This window comes from Pseudopipra pipra, chromosome 3 (genome assembly GCF_036250125.1).
Source record: "Pseudopipra pipra isolate bDixPip1 chromosome 3, bDixPip1.hap1, whole genome shotgun sequence".
NCBI classification, from domain to species: domain Eukaryota; kingdom Metazoa; phylum Chordata; class Aves; order Passeriformes; family Pipridae; genus Pseudopipra; species Pseudopipra pipra.
The window spans coordinates 79,032,233-79,056,676 of record NC_087551.1 but is presented as its reverse complement, the minus strand read 5'-3'; the positions used below and the strand labels follow the sequence as shown (position 1 = coordinate 79,056,676).

The 24,444-nt window shown below is 42.8% G+C and overlaps 1 protein-coding gene and 1 long non-coding RNA gene across 9 annotated transcripts in view; one reads left to right on the top strand and one right to left on the bottom strand.

Annotated features, from left to right (window-relative positions):
- Nucleotides 1-24,444, bottom strand: part of BACH2 (BTB domain and CNC homolog 2) — a 193,347-nt gene that overhangs the window by 127,422 nt on the left and 41,481 nt on the right. For 4 of the 8 annotated variants that reach the window (XM_064649961.1, XM_064649958.1, XM_064649960.1 and 1 more), the window contains exon 2: nt 21,954-22,040. The exons of 1 other annotated variant lie outside the window; for it this stretch is intronic. The gene's annotated coding sequence lies outside the window, so the exon portion shown is untranslated. Of the gene's footprint in view, nt 1-1,655; nt 1,712-17,231; nt 17,440-21,953; nt 22,041-24,444 lie in introns of those variants that run through there. 3 more of the 8 variants (XM_064649959.1, XM_064649962.1, XM_064649965.1) reach the window with 2 other exon arrangements.
- On the top strand, nt 2,849-9,717 carry LOC135411864 (uncharacterized). The gene is made up of 3 exons (XR_010429357.1): nt 2,849-3,007; nt 4,286-4,344; nt 9,594-9,717. It is a non-coding gene; the product is annotated as an uncharacterized LOC135411864 (long non-coding RNA).

The following is a 24,444-nucleotide window of genomic DNA, read 5'->3' as shown; positions in this document are numbered from 1 at the left end:
ACCAGTACCTGGGACTTGCTAACTTTTCCCCAGAGCAAAACTGTAGGGGGTAACTATAAACCAAACAGGAGATGAAAAATTTAGACCAAATCAGGATGTTATGGGCTGCTCTGGAAAACTGCAGGATGGACAATGGATTAGGTGAGTGCACTATCTGCACTGGGGGTGTCACCCTTGGCACCAGTCAGGTTAGTGAATAGAGTGGGAGATGGGGTAGGGAGAGGGAAGAAATAAAAACAACAGTTCAGGGTTAAAAGAGGAGTCCCCTGGTTAAAAAATGAGAAAAGAAAAGCTATTATCCAAGATATTAGGAAATGGGTGTCAGTCTTCTAATCAGGACAGAAGACAGAAATAGGGAAGACAAAGAAGCCACATTCAGAAGAACATAAAAAACGGATGGCTTAATGATGTTTGAAGATAACAAGCTCTCAGGTAGTATAAATACAGGCTGAGCAAGTGTAAGCCATTCACAGCTTGCTTTAAGAAAGACAAACCATCCCCATTTTACCTCTTCATGTTAACACATTGTAATAAACAGCCACAGAAAGACTAAAGCAAACAAGACATGGGCTGTGTTAAAAACTTTCTTGTAGAGCAACTACTTTGTGCCTCAGCTTATACACATGTAAAAGCTGTGTATACTGCAATAAGTGTCTGTAAGATGGGTTTAATCAAAATTTCTTGCTTAAAGCTTACTGTTTAGTGTATAACTTTGAGAAAAGTTAAGTAATTTTGCCATTTACAGTTATCTGGTACATCATTTCTCCCTAGAAACATGCTTTTTTTCACCAAGAGCATAAATATGCCCTGTGTTTCTGAAACGGAGAGACTTGAATCCACTTGTTCAAATCTAGACTTTAAAAAGCAGCAAGTGCAGACATGGAAAGGCAAGGACTGAAGCATCAGGAAGCCAACTGAAGCATCAGCTCAAACAGAGCCCCAACGCCTATTCCCAAAAGCAAGAACTTTGAGATATGTGGGAAGCCCAGAGAGCACACAGGGCCACCTCCTCCTTAGTTAAACTCCTGCACTTCTCTAACTCTCTTACCTTCTATTTTAGCACCTGTTGAGAAGATGAAATACTTGGGGGAAGACTTCCTTGTTGAAGATTTTTATTTTGTTCTTCATTAGCAGGTAGGCGACAGTCATAGGTATCAATGTGGGCGAGCACGTGGGGGTTTCGTGGACGACAGAGCGTACAGGTTTATTCCCAGGAGACTCATCTCACTTATTTGACACCCACGTTCACACTTGCAATCACAACTGCACCAGCTACAGTTGTATTGGAGCCTCTGCTCTCAGTAGACTCAAACTCAGGATCCTTTATAGTAATGGAGAGCTTTACCAACAACTTTACCACTAATATCATCTGCCAGGACAGTACTTTTTATCACGTGTTTTAAAATATATATTAGTCTGATGTATTAGCCTGAGCACTTATTCCTGATCAACTTCATATAACAACAGCACTAAAGAAGACCAGTGATACAGGAGCTTTTGATGTTCCAACTTCCTTACAGGACCCAAATCTAAGAGACAGCAACATTGCATTGAGAAATGTCACATCAAGGTTTCCAGTAGCTTCAACATTTCCCATTTCATTAAATGAAAAAAGAGCTGGAGAAAGGAGGAAAATGTATTTCTGCTCCACTTACTTGACAAATGCAGGAACCTGTGTATAGATCAACTGACACAACCTCTCTGGATCTTGCTGAAACACACAAACAAAGCAAAATCAACCCGGGCAACTAGAATTTGCTGCCATGGTTTAGGCAAATGGCTTAAAAAACAGAAGGTTTTGGAGACCTTGGTTGAATGCTTCCAAATAATGAATAACTGCACAGAAGTATACAGTGAGCAGCAGGTGTCAGAATTCAGTGCCTATCTATCTACACCACTGGTAATCAACAGATTAACTCTGTATGACAACTTAGCTACAAGTCTCAGCCTGCAAGCACTTCCCTCCCCCCCATACCTAAATCACAGTCAGAAATGCTCCAAAGGAGATTAGGGAGATGACTTTGCCATGCACAAAGCGCTAATCTAAATGTGTTCCCATTTAAGTAGGTGGAGGTTCTAAATTTGACTGAAATGGCGATGTTTGGTCCAGTCTTTTGCGTTTTTCAAGATTTGTGTAAGCTTTTAAAGCCTCTCATTTCTTTTAAAGCAGGTTTCACCATGCCTAGAAATGTTTTCTGCTCTTAGCCTTTTTGCTATAAACATACTGACAAATTGCACATACACATATTCTGCTGAATCTAGGAAAATGACAGGGTTTGTGCTTCACCCGCTAGGTCTGAAACAGCAACAGCTGCAGGTGATGCTCTGGCTTGTGCCAGCATTTGGTAGCGGTGTTCTAGCGTACAAGAGGGACGGCTGCTTCATCAAACAACGTGCTCTGTAAGCTTTTACACTAGGCAAGGAGATCCCAAAATATAGGCCACTGCGTTTCTTATTTTTATCCATACAACACTGTTAAATCAATGGGATTTACATGGATTAGCAAAAGACAAACTTAGCCTATTTTAGTAATGGTAAAATGACATTAAGATTATAACCCATCTCACACTCCCAAGACTAATTACTTCCCAACTCAATGTATCAGAAGGCTCTTTCTGCCTAACAGTCATGTCAAATGAAAATAAAATAGTGGTGGTTTTTTCCTTTTTTTCTTTTCTCTCTTTTAGACATGATGGATTTTAAAACTGAAAAGAATTAATTGCTTCATTTTATTAAGAGTGAAAAAGAAGCACAGGCTGCTATGCTGCTTGGCTAGAAACACCAGACTCTGAGTCTGCTGTCATCTCACTGAACCCTGAATCATGACATCACATCTGGCCACAACGTAATTCCTTTTGGAAGATGGAGCTCTCACATACCCGTTAGGTTACTGTTCTCCCCCCTAGCTGGTCCTGAGACTCTCACACGTGAACAACAGCGCTTGTATGGGGACATTCAGAGAAAATGTCACCGAGGTTTTGAAATGATAATCAGAAAACACACTGTGGTATTAGTTCTGCTAAACATTATAAAAACTTGAATTTTAGTTTTTATTAGCTTCTGCAAGGCTGAATTTCTCAGAATGATGTAACTGCTGCCTTAAAATCATCTGAAAATGTTTTTTTTTGTCCTAACACTAAAGCTCTACATCTCCCCTCTGCTGAGCTATGTACAGAATAGCTAATCTGAGATCAACTCACACATTAGTTTCAAAGGGACACAAATATAAAATGGGCTGAAGAATATCTAGGACGATGCAGAGAAACATGTTTTGCACATGTAGGGACACAACTGCTTTGGCATTGTGTAAGGAGTCACCAGCCACCAAAGGACATGTGGCAGCTGCCCGTCTGCATGCTGCTCCCAGTGCAGGGCCACAACAGGCCAACTCGGCCCAGCCTAGCCTACGGCTGAAGTGGGTGACTCTGTAGCTGCTGGCAAACAAAGGAGTTACTTACTTTTAGTACAGTGAAGATTTCTACAGCCAGTAAGTTCTTAACTTGGAGCCCACATGGACAATGGTTCAATGGCTGCCTCTCCAAATACCTGTCCTCAAGTGCTGGTCCAGGGGCTGTATCTGCAGTGGTGGCAAAGCCCAGGGCAGCTCAGGCTAAGGGAGTCCCGGTGCAGGTCCACACACAGCTTTGTGGTCCCAGGGTGGGCACCTCTGACAGCATATTGAGCTGAACTCCTGGCTGTCATCAACCAAGACTAGTGGTTTTCACCGCATTTTCCTCCAGAAGGCAGTTTATTCTGTCTGCTTTGTTTTAAGCTGCTTGCACTCATCACTCCCCACACTCTCTGCAAATGAAGGCTGGTTTACAGCCTCTATCCTAAGAACCACATCTTCGCAGTTCTGTGCACTACAGTTTAAGTACTCTGGGACTGCTCAGAGTGAAATGCATAAAATGCTAATGTATTACTAGACTCCTACAATATTTTTAAATAGCATCTCCAGTATATAGAACTATTTTACAAGCAAGTCAGTGTTCTATGACACCAAAGATTTTTATTTTATCTTTTAAAGTTTAAATATCAGAGAAAAGTGGGTGTTGATAGGATCTGCCAGCAGCACAAACAAAATGTATGAATCCAGACTAGAAATGAAACAATCTCTCCACAACAGGCAAAGTAAGGCAGCACAATGGAAAAAATTCCACAATATACACCACCTTAAAAGTATTGAACGAGCAAGTAGAACAAAGATTTCAAAGCACATTTGGACATGCGCTTCTTCAAGCAACATGTCAAACACACTACCTTCTCCTCCCCTTCTCCTTGACAGATGGTCTGATTGGGCCCAAAGCCACACCACCAAGCTGTGATCCTGGCAAAACCCACAAGGTAAATAAGGTTGGGCATAAAGTACAACTGGATGGGAGGCATGTGAGTGCTGAAGGATGAGATGCTGGCAATTTAGCTAGCAGCACAAACTGCTCTGAAACAAGGGTTCAGTGCAAAGCCAAGAGTGCTCTAGAGGTAGACACTAAATAGCCAGGGCTGTATCCATCTTCAGTTGAAGCTCACATGTGTTTAAAAGGTTTAAATGCTTCAAATTTCCTGGGCAAACTCTAATTATCTTAATTTTTCTTTAAGTTACTATAAAAAAACCCAACAAAATCCTCAATTAACATTTACTGAATTTTGTTTTCTTCTGTGCTGCTAGTGTGGCATGAAGATGCCAGAAAGTGCTACCATGCTCTTTTGCAGGACTGAATGTATTTCATGGGTACCAAACCACCTATACATGTGCTTTGTAAGCAAAGCTGATTCCTCAGAGCTAAAAAATACTGAAGCGATGCCAAATCATATTATTTGGGCAATTTCTGTTGTTTTAGCATTGTGTAGTGGAACCATCTGCACAAGAACCAATCAATAATCAAAGCCAGCCACTGCCAGATGACAAATCCCTCCGCTTCTCCAGGTTTAAATGTCAAATTATTGGTGCCATTTGAATTCTGGTTTGCTTTTAACTTCAGATCAAAGCTAACATAGCTGGGAAGACAACACTTTTCACCCGCTGCCTTGCCCCCCTCCTCGCTGCTCTGAAATCATCTGTCTTGAAGCCAGAAGTCTAAATGGAGTGTAGGGCGAGTTCAAAACAGGGAAGGTTGATAGGAGTCTACTGCCAATTCCACTCCACAGTCACAGCTTGCTCCCACAGCTCCATTAGCTGCCTGCAATCAAGGGCGGACGACTCAGTCCTGCTCGCTGTCCAGGTTTAATAGGTTCAGCTAGCTAATGAGCAATGGCTAGATTGCATTCCAAGACTTCACATCATTCACAAAGCAATTAAGTGTACACTTCTTGGGCTCCTCCAGGAGCCTGATAGGAGTGCCTTGTTCTACTGAGAGGATCACTGCAAGCCACAGTTTTCAAAACTGAATAGCAAGACACAGTGGGAAACTGTCAGAATATTCACCTTCTTTAAGTATCACGCTGAATGCATCATTCCTTTTCCACAAGCCTCTGAAGGGCTCCCTTACCTGTACACCCCTGGATTATAGATTGCTCTTGCCAGACAAAACCAAGATCTGTAAGCCATGGGGAAGCATCTCAAGTTAACGAAACAGATCTTTATTTTGAAAGCCGCTGCAAAGGCAGAGGTACTTTTTATACACATACTTTTTACACGTTCCCAGAAGGGAACTGCAAGGCACCTTGTGAACAATGTAACACTTATACCCAGATTTACAAAGCTTAGAAAATAAGTGACTTGAGCCCTTGGGCATTCTTCACAAAACCAGGATCATGTCCCCAGAGGATGAAGCTACCTCTGACGGCAGAACTGGGGGAAAAGCAAGTATTTCTTTTTGACTTGCACATGCTGATTCACCCCCCCGTGCTCTTGCACTACTTTACTGTCATTAACATATGTACCAGGGCAAAGATCCTACTTTTACAAGTAACTTGCCTGGAGATACAAAGGATCCTCAGCCTCAAGTGGCTGATTCACAGTTGGACCAAAGCTGGATCCTCCACAGACTCTATAAAGAAAACTTCTTACATGTGCAGGCTGCCTTTTGCAGGCTGTGCAGCTGAACCTGAGGGAGAAAGGAGTCCTGCTGTAAAGGACCTGTCTTTTAAGACATGTTACTTCAACGAGACCATGAGAGTCATGACCACAGAGCTAGTGAGTAGATGGCAGTCACTTCGAGAGAATAAGGAAAAAGAGATGCTGGTCATACAGTCTTCTAATCCCATACACAGCACTCACATATGAGACTTTAAAAGCCTGGATACTTACTGGTTTATAACATTGTTGCTAAAAAGAAAAGAACAACAACAACAACAAAATCCCCAAACACTCAAGGTCCCTTCACAACCTATTTCTGTAAAATCAAGAATCAAATAAATCTACCTTGGACAAAGGGATTGTTTGAATTTTTAAGAATCAGATTCTATTTCTCTGAGTGTACCTGAGCAAACTGAGATGAGTTTAAGGAGAAAACAACCAAAAAAAAAAAACCCTCTTTACTCATTTACCAAAAAAAACTTGTCACTAAACTTCAAAAAAAGATTTTCACAGCAACACAAGACTGGTCTTTTTACTTTAAATGCAAAACCTTGGTATGGAAAGGAAGCACAGCTGAAGGGTTATATAAGTTTTTTCTTCTATTATTCTCCATTTCCTTTCCACATGCCAGTCAAAACTATAAAATACTTGTGGGAGAAATGCAGAAGGCACGATTTCACATTCCAAAAGATCTATTTCCCTGTGCTGCAAACAAGCCAGGCGACCACCCAGGAAAGTCAGGGAAACATGCTTTAGCCCACAAGTGCTGCAATCTCAGACTGACAGCCCTTCTCCACCAGGGCTTTGCCCTGTATTTTCTATGAGAATAAGCACCAAACCTGACAAGCAGCTGAGACTGTGGCAGCATCACCTCTAAGCCCCCCGCCCTGAAACAGTACTGACAAGCAGATCTGCATTTTCTCCTCTTGAGAAGTGGTGCCAAGTGCTAAAATATTTTGAATAAACTATCCACAAGAAAGAAAGAGAAAAAAAGGAGCATATAACCATAATACGGAAGCCTGTAATACTAGGTGCTCTTTACTTCTTAAAACCCTTCCATCCCCTGTCCCTTTGCCTTCTGTCACAATACTTTCACCCTGGTTTTATTAGGGAAATGAGAGAAAAGATGGGTCATCTATAGTCTTGGAAAAGGGTATGGCCAGCTATTTTCTCTCCTTAAGAGCTCATGACAATGTTATTTTCTTTTCATACAACAATCACAGAAAGGTTTGGTAACTGTTTCAGAGTCACTAAAAAGTAATCAGTCTGTCAGAGGCCAAGTTGGTTGAGAAACTGCTGGCTGGAGCAACAGAAGTAGGCATGACTTGCCTTCAACAAAGAAGGCAGCATCTGGTTTTAGTTAACTGGGTAAAGGGCAGTAAAACTCAGCCAAGTATTTATTTATTGGACTGGAGTGCCTTCAGCAAGAGAGGAGGGTGAGACGGTGTAAGGTTTTTGTAGTCCCAATCTTGGAGGAGAGGTAAGTGAACTCTGGTTTTACTTTTGGAATAAGATAGCACAAAAAATCTTTGGTAGAAATGATTTATGAAAGGGATGTTCTGTGTGTGTGTGTAAAACGAAAAAGGTCTAAAAGCTCTAAAGCTTTCCAAGATGATTCCTTTTCTATGACCTATTGGACACTAGTTTTTGCCAGCCCACGACAGTCAAGAGCATGAGAAAGCAACAACCCACTAGCAAGATTGTTGCTTTACAGAACGATGCTTTCAGTTCAGCAGTGGGGAATGTGGATTGTACCCTGGGTGTACTGAAGTGTACCCTGGGATCTCTCCAGCAGGAAAACCAAATAAATTTAACAAAAGGAACAAGTATAAATGGAGCTTTACCTAGTCTTGACCCAAACCTACACTCAGTGGTGTTGCTTAGATAATACTTCAGTACAGGCTAATATGTGGACCTACCAGCTGTGACCTTATTTGGCTTTTAGTTGTGTCCCCCTACTCAGTGTGAGGGTAACACAACAGGGGTGAGCAATGAGAGACCCACAATTCTGGATTCATATCAACTCTGGTGACCACAGACCTTCAGATCATGGCTGAGCAAAAACACATGGAAGTCCACCTGAGGATGCTGCAGAGGTTCGTTGGATGTGTGGAAGGAAGCAAGAAAAGCAATTAAGAGGAAAACTGGAATGACCTTGCAGTGTTTAGCTGGGACCATCAGGTTCTTTCAAATTCTGTTTATATTTGTCCACCACAATGAGGTGTTAGGAAGCCCAGGATGGGAGGGGCATGCAGATAAAAAAAAGAAAGAGGAACCACTTTTTTTTCTGCTGTGTGTGATCTATTCAGGTGAATCTTTTTTACCGACAAGCTCTTTTCCTGGAATCAGCACGGATGCCCAAATGTCACTCTGGGGCCCTCTGATAAACACACAGCATACCTCAAATGTTTAGGTTACGTTGTCTGTTTGTAGTAGGAGGTTTTGATGGAATTCTGGAGGTATTAGGTAATTTTTAACAGAGACATTATTAAACCTCCTGGCTTTTTCAAATTTAGAGTCATTTGGTTGAGGTTTTGTTATTTTTAAGCTATTATAGTAATGTGCTGTAATGTTTACCATCTGAAAAATGAGACATAAAGGATGGATCTTTATTGACATCCATCTCATTTATTTCCTTAGTCACCTTGCATACAACTGTGCATATAATTTTTACACCAATGGATTTTGAACAGAGGAATGCTCTGACCCGCAGATTTCCCTCCACCTGCTGATGCTCCTTGTCCAGTGCCACAGTCACCTCTCTCTCTCTCTCTTCTTTCTTCTGCAGCTCTTTGTTACTCAACGTCAAGGTCATCAGTGTCACTGGCTGACATGATTACTGCATCTGATATTATACCACCGCTCTAAAGGAAACAGGCAGAGCGCAAAGGAAAAAAAAACCCACCCAACCCAAAACCTGCAGCCATCCTAGGCAAAAGGGACCAGGCTCAAAGAGATATTAGCAATCTCAGTCTTTCCAGTTAAAGAGAAGGTCCTTGCACTGCGACAGACACATGTGGCATTTCAATGAGCTCTTATGCTTGGAAAATTGGTACACTTCTGCCTGCCCCAACACATATCCTGGAGTGCTCCAGTTCTCAGAGATTAAAGGCAAAGATCAGAGGAGGGGGCACAAAATGGTTAAAAACAAACAAATGAACCAACACAAAAAAACAAAACAAAAAACAATCCACCAAAAAAACCAACCTAGCATCAGACAGGAGATAAAGCCTGACCTGTGATTCAGCAGATTTGAATGGTCAGAAGTACAGCAGCCTGTGCACTATTGAAAGACAGCAGCAGTCCATTACACATATTGATTTGCAGCACTTTGTCAGCACTAATGATGTTACCTCATTAAAAGAGATAAATGCCCTACCGTTCCACCAAAAGCATCTGCTCCTTCCTTTTCCTTGCCTGTACTCTAGCAGGACCCTCAGCAGCAGCACAGTGAAAACAAATCAAAATCCAACACTAAACTTGCTTAGAGCCACTTGCAAACGTTGCTTTTTTGTTGTTTCAATGTTAATGTATTTACGTAAATTTTTTAATGATGTTATTCTGTGTTTCCTACCAGGTACCTCTTCTCTTGAAACTGAACCAGCACATGAAAGGAAAACAAAGCCCTGTGAACCACCATGGCTCACTGGTTTTCAAAGAACTTCTCAGAAAATAAACTAGTGTCTACCTCAAATAATTAATTCACTGTCGTGTAAAACAATACAGGCTGCAACTTCAATCACAGCAGGTGAAGTAAGTGCTAGGTAAGGGGGTGACAATGACTTCTGTCTGTTAACACCCTACAGTGTGTTGCCACACTCAACAGTTTTCTTCCAACAGATTCCCCTCTACATGCAGAGGTAGCAGTTTACCATAATGAATGTTTTATGCATTATTCCTTTGTGTATAGGGTCTCCAAAGTACACATTATTAAAGTCTACTAAACTCTCTATTTAGCAGAATTACCAATATGCCTTTGGGGAAATTATTACAATGAAGCTGTACCGGTATTTAAATTCCAGTTGTTTAACAATCTTTTCCTAATCACCAATCCAGGTATAAACATTAAAGTGCAGTCAGACTTCTTCCAGCGGGGCATAAACATGTCTATGAGCTGCTTATGGAAATTCATTTAAAAAAATGAGTATTTCAACTTGTCACGTTTTTCATAATTAGCCTCAGACAGCTACTGCTTTAAAGTAATAGGAACTCTGTCCTGATCCTCTTCACCAAGCAGAGCCCTCCTTTGGTTCTGCAATACAGTTAAGCCTGGTTACAAAACCAATTAACTATTTGCAGCCATACAATTTCTATCAACATATCAGCATCTGCAAGGTATCAGCCTAATCAAGGAAAATTTGGCCAACACGGTCCCATTCTTTACAAATGGCTTTTCTATGACAAAGGACCTGTCCTCGGTGCAAGGGATGGAGCAGTTCAAAAGCTGCTTTGACTCACTTGTATGCCCAGGTCCCTCTCTGGTCCAGATACTCAACTATCTGAGTTGTATGTAAAGCAACAACAGAGCAGCTACTAACTGTTGTTTGAGCCCATTTCCACTTTTAATCTGCACACTACAGCTATAACTAACTACTCTCTAAATGTGGTGGTTTCGTAGCAATGAGTCAAACTTGGTTCCAAATTTGTAAATGTGTGTCTGTACCTCCTGTGATAAGAACAAATATTTTTCCAGTGGGAAATCTCATGTTTCTCAGGGGAAGAGGAAGTAAACTTCATCATACTAGAAATCACAGGATTCAGCTTCCAGCAGGGCAGGGGTGGAAGAAGAGAACTAAGTCCCAACCTTTCAGGTTTCCCCCATGACCTTCAATAAATCACTGTGTTCCTGCCTCCATTTTTCATCACTATGAACTGCTCAGGTTGTATCTATGGGGCAGTCAGGCTCTCCAGCAAAGACAACCAAGCCAGCACCTAAACAGATGTCTTGTCCTTGCTACTACATTACACTGGCAGTTATACAACTTCAACACCAGTTTAATTCTCGGTCACTTTCAACAAAGAAAACAACATTAATGTATTGAAAAAATGCTGACAACAATCTCACGAAACCAGTGGGCACAGAAACAGAACACAAGTCACAGAGTTGCTCAACGGGATTTCATCTCATATGAAGATGCAGAATTTAGGCCATCATACAACTGCATGTTTTGATATGCCAGAATTCAAAGTTTACTTCTAAGTACAGATAAAAGGAGGACGGACTAAAGTCATCACTGGAAGCTGGTATGTGTACTAAACATTCCTCTGACAAGTATGAATCAAATGCTGTCTGCTCTTTTCGGCTCTAAGGCAGGCCTGCACAATGAAGATGCTTCCATCATGACCAAAAATCCTTCAGGGAACAATCCTTGGAAAAAAAGCACAGCAAACAGGTGAGCATATGTTAGCCATACACTAATTCCCTCTAAACCAATGAACAAAAGTACTTCCTTTCTCCAGTTACAAACCCTGAGCCAGATCACCTTCTCTGTTTTACAAACATAATCTCATTGACTTTGCTCAAGTTACACATGCACGAGAGCAGATTTTGTCGCTGCGTGCCATGGGAGACCAAATTTCCCATAAGTAAGAAAGGAAATAATCTGTTCACCTTAAATGAAGTGGGATGAGGAACATCCCTTTCACCTCTAAAAAGGAGACATATGTCTAACAGACAAATGGAAAACATCACTAATTTCACTTCTTCAGTTTCCCTCTCCATTAGAAAAGACTCTTGTATGCTTTAAAAGGATACATTTTTCAGGCTTTTAAGGTTACTTTATGTGAATGCAAATCAGAAGACTAAAAATATCAGTTGTTGGCTTAGAGATGTCTCCAGTGTTTACTTCACTATCCATTAAAGAAGTACCCCTTCCATCCTGTTTGACAGAGGTGGTAGAGATCAAGGGTGCAGCTCTATTGCCTGAATTTGTCAGTCCCTTTTTCCTATCGCTTGCTTCTTTACCTCAACACTAGTTTCATGACCACGAGGTGAGATGCTTCCCTGAGTTGCACAAAATCCAACCACATCTTTGGTTTAGTTAGTTGTTGACTGACTTCACCCCACTGAGCAGCTTATGGTCAGCTTCATAAGCACCAATGCTGGTGCAAGAGGGAATGGGGGAAGTGCTGGCTAAGGACAATGTGGGGAGAGAAAGAGGATGAGCAACAGTAATTGGGAATGGCTTAGGCTGCCACACCACCTCTAGACCCTGAAACCTGCCAGAAGACATCATAGGAACACATGACACAGCGCAGAGTGTGGCATTTAACATGGGGGCATTGCAATACATGTGGCTAACGTTCCCATCTTGTTATGTTGTTGTGTTGATCATACCAGATGACAGACCTCACAAAAGCACCTGGCATTGTATTCAGTGTCACTTTTCTTCCAAGGTATTGGGTGTAGGCCTTCATTTGTTACTGTGGCACGTGGACCAGCAGCCACCCCCGACAAGCTGTCACTTTGTCTCTCCTGCCACCTACTGTATGTGGTGGCATAATGTGTGTCACCAACTCATGTGTGTCTCCATTTCTGTTCGGAAAAACCAACCTTTAGTTCTTCTAGAAGTGCCGCTGCATGCATATAGGGACTCCCTGCTGTCACCACTCCTCCAGCAATGCTATCCAGCGTTTCCTGATGAAGGCTAAATGCAGCCCTTTGAGCTCTACTTAACTCACTGATGCTTCAGGGTTAAAATTAGCACTAAATACTAAAAATTCTCCAGAGTTTAGGGCATGAACTTCTCTCCCCCTTTGCCTCATGGAGAATTAATCACAGAAGATTTATTTTAAACACTGAACAGGCCATGATGCCCCATAAACCTCTGTTCCTCAATTTGCTGTTACTTCCAATGACAACACTCACAAGGGGTAAAGCCCAGCAGAAAAATAACTTTGCATTGAGCGTGTGACTGTCAGCCCGTGGGCAGGGGTGAAACTCTTGCTGCACTTGAGCTGCGTAACCAAATGAGTGTCACTCAAGAACAGACCTGCCAGATGCAAGAGTCTGTTTTAGACCGTGGTTTACCCTTGTCCTTTTAACCTCTTGCTCTCAAAACACACAGCTGAGCAGGTCTGGCTGTGCCATGCGTATGCTCGGCAGCACAGTGATACCCAGATGTCCTCCCCATGTGGTCCCCCTGCCTACAACATCAATGGCTGCAGAAGGGGTTTCACTGACACTTGTGCCCAAGCAGTGCATCCAAGGAGGAGAATTCTTTAACCATAACCATCTGGGTTCTGCCATCCATCCAGACGCCATTAACCATAGTGAACAGCATCAAGAAGGGCAGCAACAAGTCTGAGCTGGTCCAGACTAGTCCAAGCCCACCACAGTGGTTTCAAACCCATTCACGGTACTATGTGGAAGCCAATAAGCATCCAACCCAAAACCAATTAGATAGATATCCCATGTTAATTATGTATGTCATCCTCCCAGAACATATGACAAGTTTATTTTCCAGTATTTTATTATTAATGTTTTTGGTGGACGTCCTGAGCATCGCTCTGCCCTAACTGCTCACAAACTATCACGTCTCAACATCGACATAGCTGCTTTCAGTGAAGTTTGTCTCCACAAGGAAGGCAGCCTTAGAGAACATGGTGCCAGTTACACACTCTTTTGGTCAGGTAAACCCAGAACCGAAAGCCGAATCATGGGTCATTTACCGCAACCACCTGTGACTCCTAGAACGCTTCCATCAACGCTGTCTCCGTACAATTCTAAACAGCCACTGGTCAGATTATGCAACTAACACATCTGTTCTAGAACAAGCAGCAGTTACGAGTATTGAGGCCATGTTGCTGAAATCACAGCTGCGTTGGGCAGGACACATCTCCAGGATGAAGGATCACTGCCTCCCTAAGATCATGCTCTATAGAGAACTTGCCACTGGTCGCCGCAAAAGAGGAGCCCCAAAGAGAAGATACAAGGACTCCCTGAAGCAACATCTCAGCCTTGGCCATACTGATCTTCATCGCTGGTCTACCCTGGCCTCCAATTGGGAGGTCTGGAGACACACAATCCATAATGTTGCTGCTTCCTTTGAGAACACACGCAGGATCACCATCAAAGAGAAAAGACAACGCAGAAAGAATCATATCCTGCTGATACCATCCAAGGAGTCTTTCTGCTGTGCCTTTTGCAACCATCTTGTCTATCTCGTATTGGCCTCTTTAGCCACCAGTACACCTGTAGCAAATGTGGGTAGAGCCCTTCCCAACTGTTCGTTTGCGAAGCCTAGCCATGATTATTAATTTTAAGAAAGTATTCAAAGAAAAAACAACAAGCTGAATTTTCTAAAAGAAATCTCATTATTTTCGAGTAAGAAGCTAGCTGGGTGCTGGTTTATTTTCCCATATATGGTATTCCCTTCTACCTAATCAACAGCTTGGGGCTCTATGACAGCAGCTATCTTTGATAAAAGGAGTATTCTGATGAAGGAGAAACACATCCAACATTTGCATGATCCAGTAAGCTATCAAATGTATTTATTTATGCTGTGACCACAGTAATCAAGAGGTATTAAATGTGGAATGGAGCATGAGTTAAATGCATTTTAAATCTGATTTTTCACTGGTTGCAGTAAGGAAATTGTTGACTAGCAGGCTCTTTAGGGTCTTTACAGTTAGAGAAGTGGATACAAAAGATAAATCACTCCACTCCTGCAAAATCAAGTCTTACTTCTGCAAGTAACAGTGGTTCTTTCATCTTGCCACTTAAAATTTGATCAAGTGAGAAAAAAAATTAATATAATTCAACTCACACATAAACTTCTCTGGAAAATGAGGACATCTCTTTTCCTTAAACAAATCTGACAAGGCTATAACTAAAAATATTTGTGTAACACACACAGTTCAGTATGAACACAGGAAAACAACTGGCATGAGTAACCAGAGTGTCTAATTTCAGCTATTTAGCCACCAAAATGCCTCAAGAGCTGTGACACATCCACTTAAAAGCTAAATATGGCCCACAAATAGATATTAAACATGAATGAATTTATCAAGAAGCAACAGCATGTTTCCATTAATCATACAAAGGCTGCAAACAGGTTTAAAAAAAGATATTTCTACAGCATGTGATCAGAAGAGGCTTTTGCCGACAAATTTATTGTATTATGAAATCAAGGCAAAAAACTAAAGGATCACATTAGCAGTTAGTAACGCTATAGGAAGTCTCAGTGAAAAGCTAAGGGAGTGAACAGAGCCTTAAAACAACTATTTTTTAACACAAACTTGAAAAACTTGATACTACAAAGGCAGTGTCAGAGGATGCTTGGACATCCTTGCTAGAAACTCTCAGACAACTTTTAAGGTTCCCTAAGGATGCTCCAAGGGAATTCAAGAGGCCAATTTTATACACAGATATCCGGATTGATGTGTCACTAAACCAACAGGCAAAGTTTAATCTCCAAAAGAACTTTAACCTCTGCTGTGCTTGACTGAAGGGAAGGGAAAGAGATGTAAGCTTGTTTCACCTATGGCCAGTGGAGACCCCCTACCAGAAATAAAAGTTGGGTGATAAGCATGTAATAAGCTGCTCCCAGAGTTTCCCTTGCTTTGAGAGGAGTGGAGTGGTTGGGAGGTCTTCAGACCAGATTCTACAGACAAGCTGTTAAGAGAAGATGCTATCCAGAAGGCTCAACAGGAGGAAAATGGAAGCAGGGAAATCACAGTTAATGGGATTTGGCCGTATCCAGAACATAGCTAGGTTTCGAATACATTACAAACAGTCCTGTGCTTCACTGCTGCACCAATTCATTGCTGGATGAGAAATTTACACAGATTTAAAGCTCCAGAGAAATTTAGATTAATCCTTTTAGAATAAATGTCGCCTCTCCCCTGGGATGCTGTCTAGGTGAATACATGAAGAAGAGGAAATTGCCACCACTACACTAGAAGTTCTATGATTTTCTGTTAGGGGGAAGGTGTCAGGCTGGAGATTTATTTATTTTGAGGTTATTTCCTACGTCCCATAAATGAAGGCTTGGCCCATTCATTTTAGATACCACTGCATACTACTATAAAATTTGCCTAAGTTTTCTGAGGGAGAGAATCACTACCCAGTCCTGTCAAGAGGATAATCTGAGGTCAAACGTAAAGGGTTACCTCTCTTTCAAAGCATCTCTCCTTGGCACAACATAAGTAGGTTGAGCAACCTTAGCAGGAAGTTCTCAGTGGCTCCCTCACCAAGCTTTGGTGGGAGCCTCCTGCTCATCATCCAACCTAGATGGAGGGAGTTAGTTGCTTAAGGCAGCAATGAAAGAAAAATTGCCATGGATAACATCCTCTACCCGTGCAAACTGATGTCAAGCACAGGACATGATACAACATGTATGAACTTCATATTCATCCCTCCTCAGATCCCAAAGGAGGCAGCACCTCCTCTCCTCAGTACGAGAGGAGGGAAGAGGCCAGCAGCAGAGAAATTTCTAGTCTAATCGTGAGACAGACAGAAGAATGGAAATGATAGGAGAAGTGAGATAAAAGAATTAGAGGGCTGATAGCATCTGATAGACAACACACTTTTAGAAGAAGGAGAGGAAGTTGAGCGGCTGTGAAGGAGGGGGAAGGAAGAGTAAGGCTGATTTTCCCGATAGACAGGTCATGAACAGTTCCCGAAACCTGCCTAGCTGGGCTGGTTGTCTGACGTAAAGATGCAAAGAGCAACACACGTGGCATCTTTGAAACAGAAAAAGGAGACGTTGAGGAGTGGGGCACTCTGCAGGGGAACTAAAAACCTGCAAGTCTTTTAAGTGCCATAAATAGAGATGAAGCTATTGAGCTTTCAAGCAATAACAAATGTGAATAGTTAAAAAAGGAGTTTTGCAGAATTGTCCACTCAGACAAAAATCTTAAAAACTGGCTCTTCAAAAATGTCTATTCTTTTGAAAATCCCACACCCACTGCTGGGAGATTAGCTTTACAAAGTGAGAATTTAACTGGAATTGCAGCTCTGAGTAATAACAGGAAATGTTGCTCACAGCAACAGAAAATGTAGGATAATTAGGTATTTTGGGGAAGAGAGGAAAGAAAGTTACAATAACTATGCAAACAGAATAAATAACAATGCTGTTCTTCTCCAGGACCTTTTTGAGGATCTCAAAGCAATCTACAGCCATTCCCCATTAAAAGCTGTTGTGCTACGGCCACAGCTTATTGCACCATCTAGGTCCCAAACCTGGCTGTATTTCTCATTTTATACTTTTACCCTTCTGCTGATCCAGACATCAGCTGAGGGGCAGGGACCCCATTGTGGGTTTTTGCAGTGCAGGACCCCAGCCGGGACTTGGGGTGTTGCCAAATGCTCCTTCAACATAAATAAGGTGGCAGCCTGATCAAGAGACAGGGAAGACAAAAGGTTTCCACCAAATGAGAAAACTTGTAAGAAGAAGTTAAGGCTCTCCCCACACTGAACATGCTGTGGTCAGTGGCACAGCCTGGCAGGGCAAGCGGGCTGGGAAAGCCATCTTTCAGACAAAAGTGTAAAAAGAAGCAGGACGAGTAAAAGGGAAAGACAAGGTCAAGTTAGAGGAAGGCAGGTTCCAGACAAACCCTCCCCTTCCCAGAGGAAATCACCTCAACAGACACTGCTGTGGAGTCTGCAGAAGATGCTACTCAGCAGGGGAAAGGGTCATGCTAAAATACAAACCCATGTTTACATGCTCCTGCAAGTTCTGTAACTGTAGCTGAGAATTTTAGGAAATGCTTTGCATTGGATTTGTTTTATTGCATGTTTCCCACCATTTCCAGTTTCAATTTCTGGTCCTACTCTTGATTTTAAATTGTCACTGGGACAAAACAGCAACATTCAGATGCTAAGAAAACTGGAGTAACTGGAAGTTATATTAACAATACTTAAATGCAGTCTATTTAAAGATTTGAACACATCTTGTTAGAACACTGCATAAATTAACCCAACCTAATTCTCTGGGATGTAACAAGATCTGAAAAGCTCCAAGTTTCATGTTCTCTCTTACCACCCACTTAAAAAACCCAAACCCAACATGCTGGGGTTAGCTCAGGTTGCAAACGAAAACAAAATTCACATTCAACTGAATAAATGTAATTTACTCCCTGATGCAATGAAGCTGATGCCATAGCCAACTCAAAACCAAAACAAGAAGAGGTTCTCTCCCACCCCCCCCTCCATGCACATTCGCCCTCGTTATCACTCTTAATGATGCCCCAGCCCAGCCTGCCCCCTCAGGATCCTTCATTGCGCTCCCTCCATCCCTCCCCATCATCCGAAACCATCACTGGATGGAGCGAAGCGTGCCCTGCTGCCACTGAGCTCCCAGTCTCGGCCGCCCCGCTTGCACTGGCGGCCAGACAAAGCAAACTCCAGTTGCATCACGGAGCAAACTCATTTTCCAGCAACCTCCCAGCCCGGAGTTTACCGCTACTGTAATCCGGTGCTGTCAACAACGCCGCCTTTGTTGCACGCCCGCGTGCGCCGCTGGCTTGTTGGTTGGGTTGTTGTTTTTTTTAATTTTTATTATTATTATTTATTTTAAGGAAATTTTTTGTTTTAAATGAGTAATCTGTTTTCGAGTGATTTCTCCTCTGTGCTGGCTCCACCCTATACTGTAAACGAGACATTACCTTATACAAGAATGAATCTGCTGCATTCCTCTGTCTAGCTGCCTCGCAGCACATTTCCTACGCTCGCAGCAGCCCCGGCAGCGCACGCTCTCCCACCCCTTCCCCCCCACCTTTTTCTCTTTTTTTCTTTCCCCTTTTTTTTTTTCCTTTTCACTGCCTCGCTGTGTTTTTGTGTAAATGATCTCACATGACTCAACAAATCCATCTGCCTGGAGCAGGCCAAGTTTGGAGCCTTCCCAGGAGGGAGGAGAAGAATTGCTTTGTGGAAAGGACCTGGAGCTTTGCCCTTTCTCTGGCTCAAATTACCCGCCTGTCAGGCCTGACGGATTTGGCTAAAAATAAAAGGAAGCGGGCCGTGAAAAGGAGATGAATGAGCTCAGCAGTTCCTTAGATAACATGGGTCTGGTGTCGCCCAAAGATCCCAGAGCAGGAACTTCGGATGCCGGACATGTAAATGCAGTGCTGCAGCCTCAGTGAATTCAGCTGCTCGAGGATCAAGGAAAAAAAGGAACAAAAAAAGGCAAAACCAACCATATGCTGTTGGAAATAAATGGATTAAAGACACCCAGAACGAGAAAACTGCCGACCGTAGGATTTAGGCTTGTAAATGGGGAGATTTACAGGGTTCCCAGTGGGGAAAGGGGGCGTGGGGGGCGTGGCAGTGGGCTGTACATGATGTCAACCTCCCACCCTGACCAGGGAGCCTCAGCATCCTTCCTGCAAATGCCTGCCCAGCGCCCGCAGCGGGTATTAAGCACTTAGTTTGGCAATGTAATGACACACTGCAACAATCTGTAATGCGAGGCAGTCAGCAAAGCCCTGGCTCGAAAAGCTCTTTCTCCTAACCATTAACCATATGTTTGGCTCTGCCGCCGCCCAAGCGAGCGGGTGTTCCAGTGCACCATCTGGTTTCTATCCACACAAGCAACTGCAAAGCACACAGTATTTCCCTCTGGAGCTGTGTCTTCCTCCCTGGCCCCTGCTCCCTGCCCAGCCCCCCACTCCTCTGCTCCCCATTTTCCTCCTTTGCCCCTTTCCAGCAGCGACTTCACCTCCCTGCCCCATCGATGCTCAAGGTGGTGCAGCTCAAGGTGCTGCAGCTCAAGGTGCTGCAGCTGCCCCACCAAAGGTGCAGCAGATGAGCGGGGATGCTGTGCTATGCTGCCCTCCGTGAGCTTACACCCCTGCACATATACACACACACACACACACAGAGGAATTGCATCCCGCATCACTGATGCTCGGGGTATCACATTAAAAAACAAGTGTGTTCTTGACTGGTCCAGGAGCCACTGCAGTGCCCATCGCATCGCACTCACGCACACATGCACACAGGGACTGTTCAGTTTGGATTACATCAACTCCATGCTGACACTGCAGAAAGACCTCAAGAATGTACCTAACAACAGGAGGACAATTAGCAGTGTTATCTACTGCTCCCAAGTAGGGTTTTCTATGCACTGGGTCCCCAGTCCCACCAAATTAAAAAGACTCTGGGGGGAAAAAAAGAAGAAAAAAAAGGAGAAAAAGAGGAATGGAATGGGAAAGGGCTAAAGAAAAAGGAATGAAAATGTTTACTTTTTCTGTGATAACTAAACAAGCTCTTTCTGAAAGTATAAAAAAGGCTTTCAAGTGTTGTATTTTAGAAGGCCTTGTATCATATGCTTACTTTAGGATTTTATGAATTCTAACTACTATTTATGTTCTTAAAGCACTTCCATTGTTCTGTTTATTTCTGAAGTATCTGTGGGACATCAGCAGTAATTTCCCCCTCAGGATGGCCAATTGAAGATCAATCATGACCTATTGCAAGTAAGTATTCAGGGATGCAAGCAACAGGATATTCAGCAAATCCAGCACTTGCTCCTTTAAAGTAAGTTTATACTCTGCAATGAGTCACACATACAGTGTTTATCCAAGTTACCAGTGCTACAGAAAAAAAAAAAAGCCCATTACATTTACAAATACATAAAAATCACAGCTGTAAGCACCCAACTGCTTACACAAGGACTTGTTTCTGTGACTGGATATTGATTTTTTAATAACGTGTCATTATACCAATGTTGATACAGCAACTATCTTCTCAGAGTATGCAGTTTAATACTAAAAAGAAGCTGGCTTTAGGAAATATCAAATCCACACCCATTCACACGCTTTTTAAATGTCCTTCTTGGTCATTACTATTGCAATGCAAAGCCACAACTGCTTTTTTCCCCACCTTGCACCTAACAAAGAAAATGGACTCGCCAGTTTAGAAACAGCTCAGTCTAAGGCAACAAACTTTGCTGATCTGCTTCTTAATAAAATACTGCAGAACCTCTTCAGTCGTTACTGGAAACCAAGAGGCTATGTTGGAAAAGATGCACGTTTTTCAAACTTCCTCAGTATGAGAAATCAGTGCATAAAAAAGCACACTGTAGGCCCTTATTCTGGAATCAAATACGTATGGGGAAAACCATATGCTTGTGAAAAGCCTGGTGACTTCACCAGGATTGCTTAAGAAGTCTGAGGGTAGGATCTGGCCCCAATTACAAATGTGGAGTGGAATTAGCACTGTAAACTCCCCCAGCCTTCATCTTCCAGTTCCCTTCAGTGAGAGAAATAATTAAACTGATTAAAAACATGAGATGCATTTTAGCTAGCAACTTACACTTCCTACAAAACAGGATGCAAATATGTTGAAGTCCATCATTTTAAGATAGTATGTTGCAAACATATTAGTAGCATGCCTAAATATCACACATTACGTTTCCTATAATCATGCAAGAGAAATTGTCTTCATTCACACACAGAAAACAACTAGCAGTAGTCCTCTAAAGCAATAAAGGTCTAGGTCTGGGTCTTTTAGCAGATAATGATCTACTCTGATCCAGAAATCCTTTAAAAGGGGGAATTCAAGGGAAATATTCATAGATTCAGAGTTCTGCAGTCTGAAGGGACAGCTAATCATTTGACCTTCTTTCATGAAACAGGCATGGAGCTTCCCTGCCTACATCAACGCAGCTGTAAGAGGCTGAATGAGAGAATCTCCTAGGGTTAAAAACAAACTAATTTAAAACGAATAAAACAAAACAGCCTCAGATTCAACAGCCTGACATAAAGAAGGAAGCTACTACAGCCCCAGCAACATTCTTCTATTCAGCAACCACCAGTGCTGTGTGAACACTCACACCCTTTCATCTGGTCTGAATGAATTAACAGCCAGCTACTGGGTCTTGTTATACCTTGTCACCTTCCTCTACTCCTCAGCCCCTGACAAAGTGCCATTGGCAGCCTTGAAAGCCAGCCAGTGTTCAAAGCACAATAAAAAGCAGTGTCACATTATTACCTGAATCCACTGAGTCCTCCTGTCAACAACGACGTTTATGCAATCACATTTTTCTATTTTTAAAAACTTCTCTCTTGCCTCATCGCTCTGTGTGAAAAACAACACAAAAGAGAAAATTGATTAATTGCATGCACTCCCAGCAGATACTTAGGTTCTTTGTTTTCTGTTTCATCTCATAAAGACATTAAACAAGAAAAAGTCCTTTCCACAAAATCATTCATTGACCAAACAGAAGCAACAGGTATCAGTTTGGAGAGGTAGATGAGCTACCACAGCCCACCACTTGTAGAGCTTCACAGGAGAATGCAGCTCTCCTGTGCCCATACCCTCTGCCCTCTTCCCAGGGCATCCTGCCCGGCAGCACTGGGACCAATGCCAAACAGACACTCAGTGCCACCAAAAGCAGAAATATGGGGGGAGAGAAAGCTACTTAAGTTTCTTTCAGTTTCAACAGTAAAGACATGCCTCTGATAACCACGGCAGTGATGTAAAAATACTTGCAAAATTACTTTGACAGTAGATTACTTTATCATAAAGTTTCCCTGAATTTTGCATCTACATTACTGAAGTAGCAACTCCACTTAAAATTCTCAAAAGGGTCTTTTAGTGTCTGTGTTTACTCCTTACTTCACATATTAGCAGCTTTAAGCTTTAGTGTCAAATTCTCCTACTGATCCACCAATGCACCAAAACATACACTTCATAGAAGACATTTCTACATTTAAATAAGGAAGAAAAAAGCCTATATGGTAGAAACCCAACTGAAGATACAACCTCAGCCCTCCACCCCACACCTCCCCAACCTCTCTGAATGGCCAGAAGACACATCATAAGTAAAGGAAACTGGATTTCCAGTACTGGAAATGCCTTTACTGTAATTATTTCATCACTTTCTTTGAACGTAAACAAAACAAACCCCTTCACTTACGGAGATGCAACTCAACCATGTGTACATGACCCCTTGCCTACCTCCACAAGGGCATACAAAATTAAACCCAGACATATAGCATGGGGTGGGGGATATAGCTGTGATACCTTTCCTGCTCAGCCCTTTCAGGGCTCAGGCATTTGGTAACATGGATATCTGCCAAAAAGTTTTGTTGCAAGATTTTGGTCATAGTGATCTGATTGAGCCATTCCCAAAAAAGGTGTCTGGAAAGACAAAATTCTGGCACCCTTGGAACAGAGAGTTTAAACCTGGGCTTAGCCAGACGCCACACTAAGTAAATAGCACAGTCTAGTTCAGGGCTAGGAAGAGAGGTGACCTTTGCCTCTGGCATCTGCTGCCAACCAGGGGAGGGCCACGTCCCAAGCAGGGACGGGGACCAGCTCTCTCTCCTGCTCCAGGTGACCTTCCTACCGCAGCCTGGAGCCATCTATGCTCAACATAGAGCAGCCAAGAGCTGGGCCAGGCATCAGCAGGGAAAAACATGTCAAAAAAAAGAAATTTCACTTAATGGGGACAGAAAATTGGAGGGAGGATGGGGAGAGGGTGAGAACCTGGTTAGGCACAGAGGGCTGCACGGTGGCTGTGCAGCTGCAGCATTGCCAATGAACCATGTTCAGGTCTCTATGACACCAGTGGACACTGTTTGCCATTGGTTTGCTTCCTGCAAAAATCTCTGGTGTACCACAGGTAAGCTGCAAGAGAGAACACTGATGAGTTCAAGCACTCAGCCCTTGAAATGGAGGAAAATGTGGCAGGTGAGTGCTGCCTGCTGTGGCTGCCTTCACTCTTGGCATGTGGGATGTACCTGAGCCATGCATCAGGACTGCGGGGTAAGAGCACATGACAGCTCTAACAGCTGTTGGCAGCAAGGATGGCAGTCGCCCTGACACTCCCTGCCACTCTCTCAGTGCCCAGGCAGACGAGTTGTGCCTTGGAGAGATGCCACAGAGCTCTGATGCAGCACTGTGCCAGTCATTTAAACCCAGGACCTCTCAAGTGGCCATTAACGAGTTCCTAACCAACCTGAACTCTGGCTTCTCTCAACTAAAAATAATGAACAGTCACAACAGAAGGGGACTGTATTTCCAGCACATGAAATACTACATAGCATGGAGACATGTCAGCGGCAAGGCTGTAAGAACCTCTTGTTTTAACACTCTTCCTGCAAAGAAGGGGTGGCGCTTCCCAAATCATTCGTCAAACCCTCAAGCCTGACACTGGCAAACAGAGTAAGATCATAAGGAAATGACAAACTTCTTCAGTAGAATTTGAATAGTGTGCCATAAATAAAAATTTGGGCCAAGCATGGGACAGCAGGGAAAAAACAAGATGCTGAATAGGGAGTTTGCCCAAGGCTTGCCACTACAGTTGTACCCTTGGCACTAGGCGGGGGACTTGCAGAAAGAGGAAGACTTGACAACTGTCCATGCATTTACAACACTTAAAATTAGGTTTGCACAAATCCGTTTTACATCTGAGTCACACTTCAAACTGAGTTATAGAATCATAGGATTGTTTGGGTTGGAAGGGATCTTAAAGATC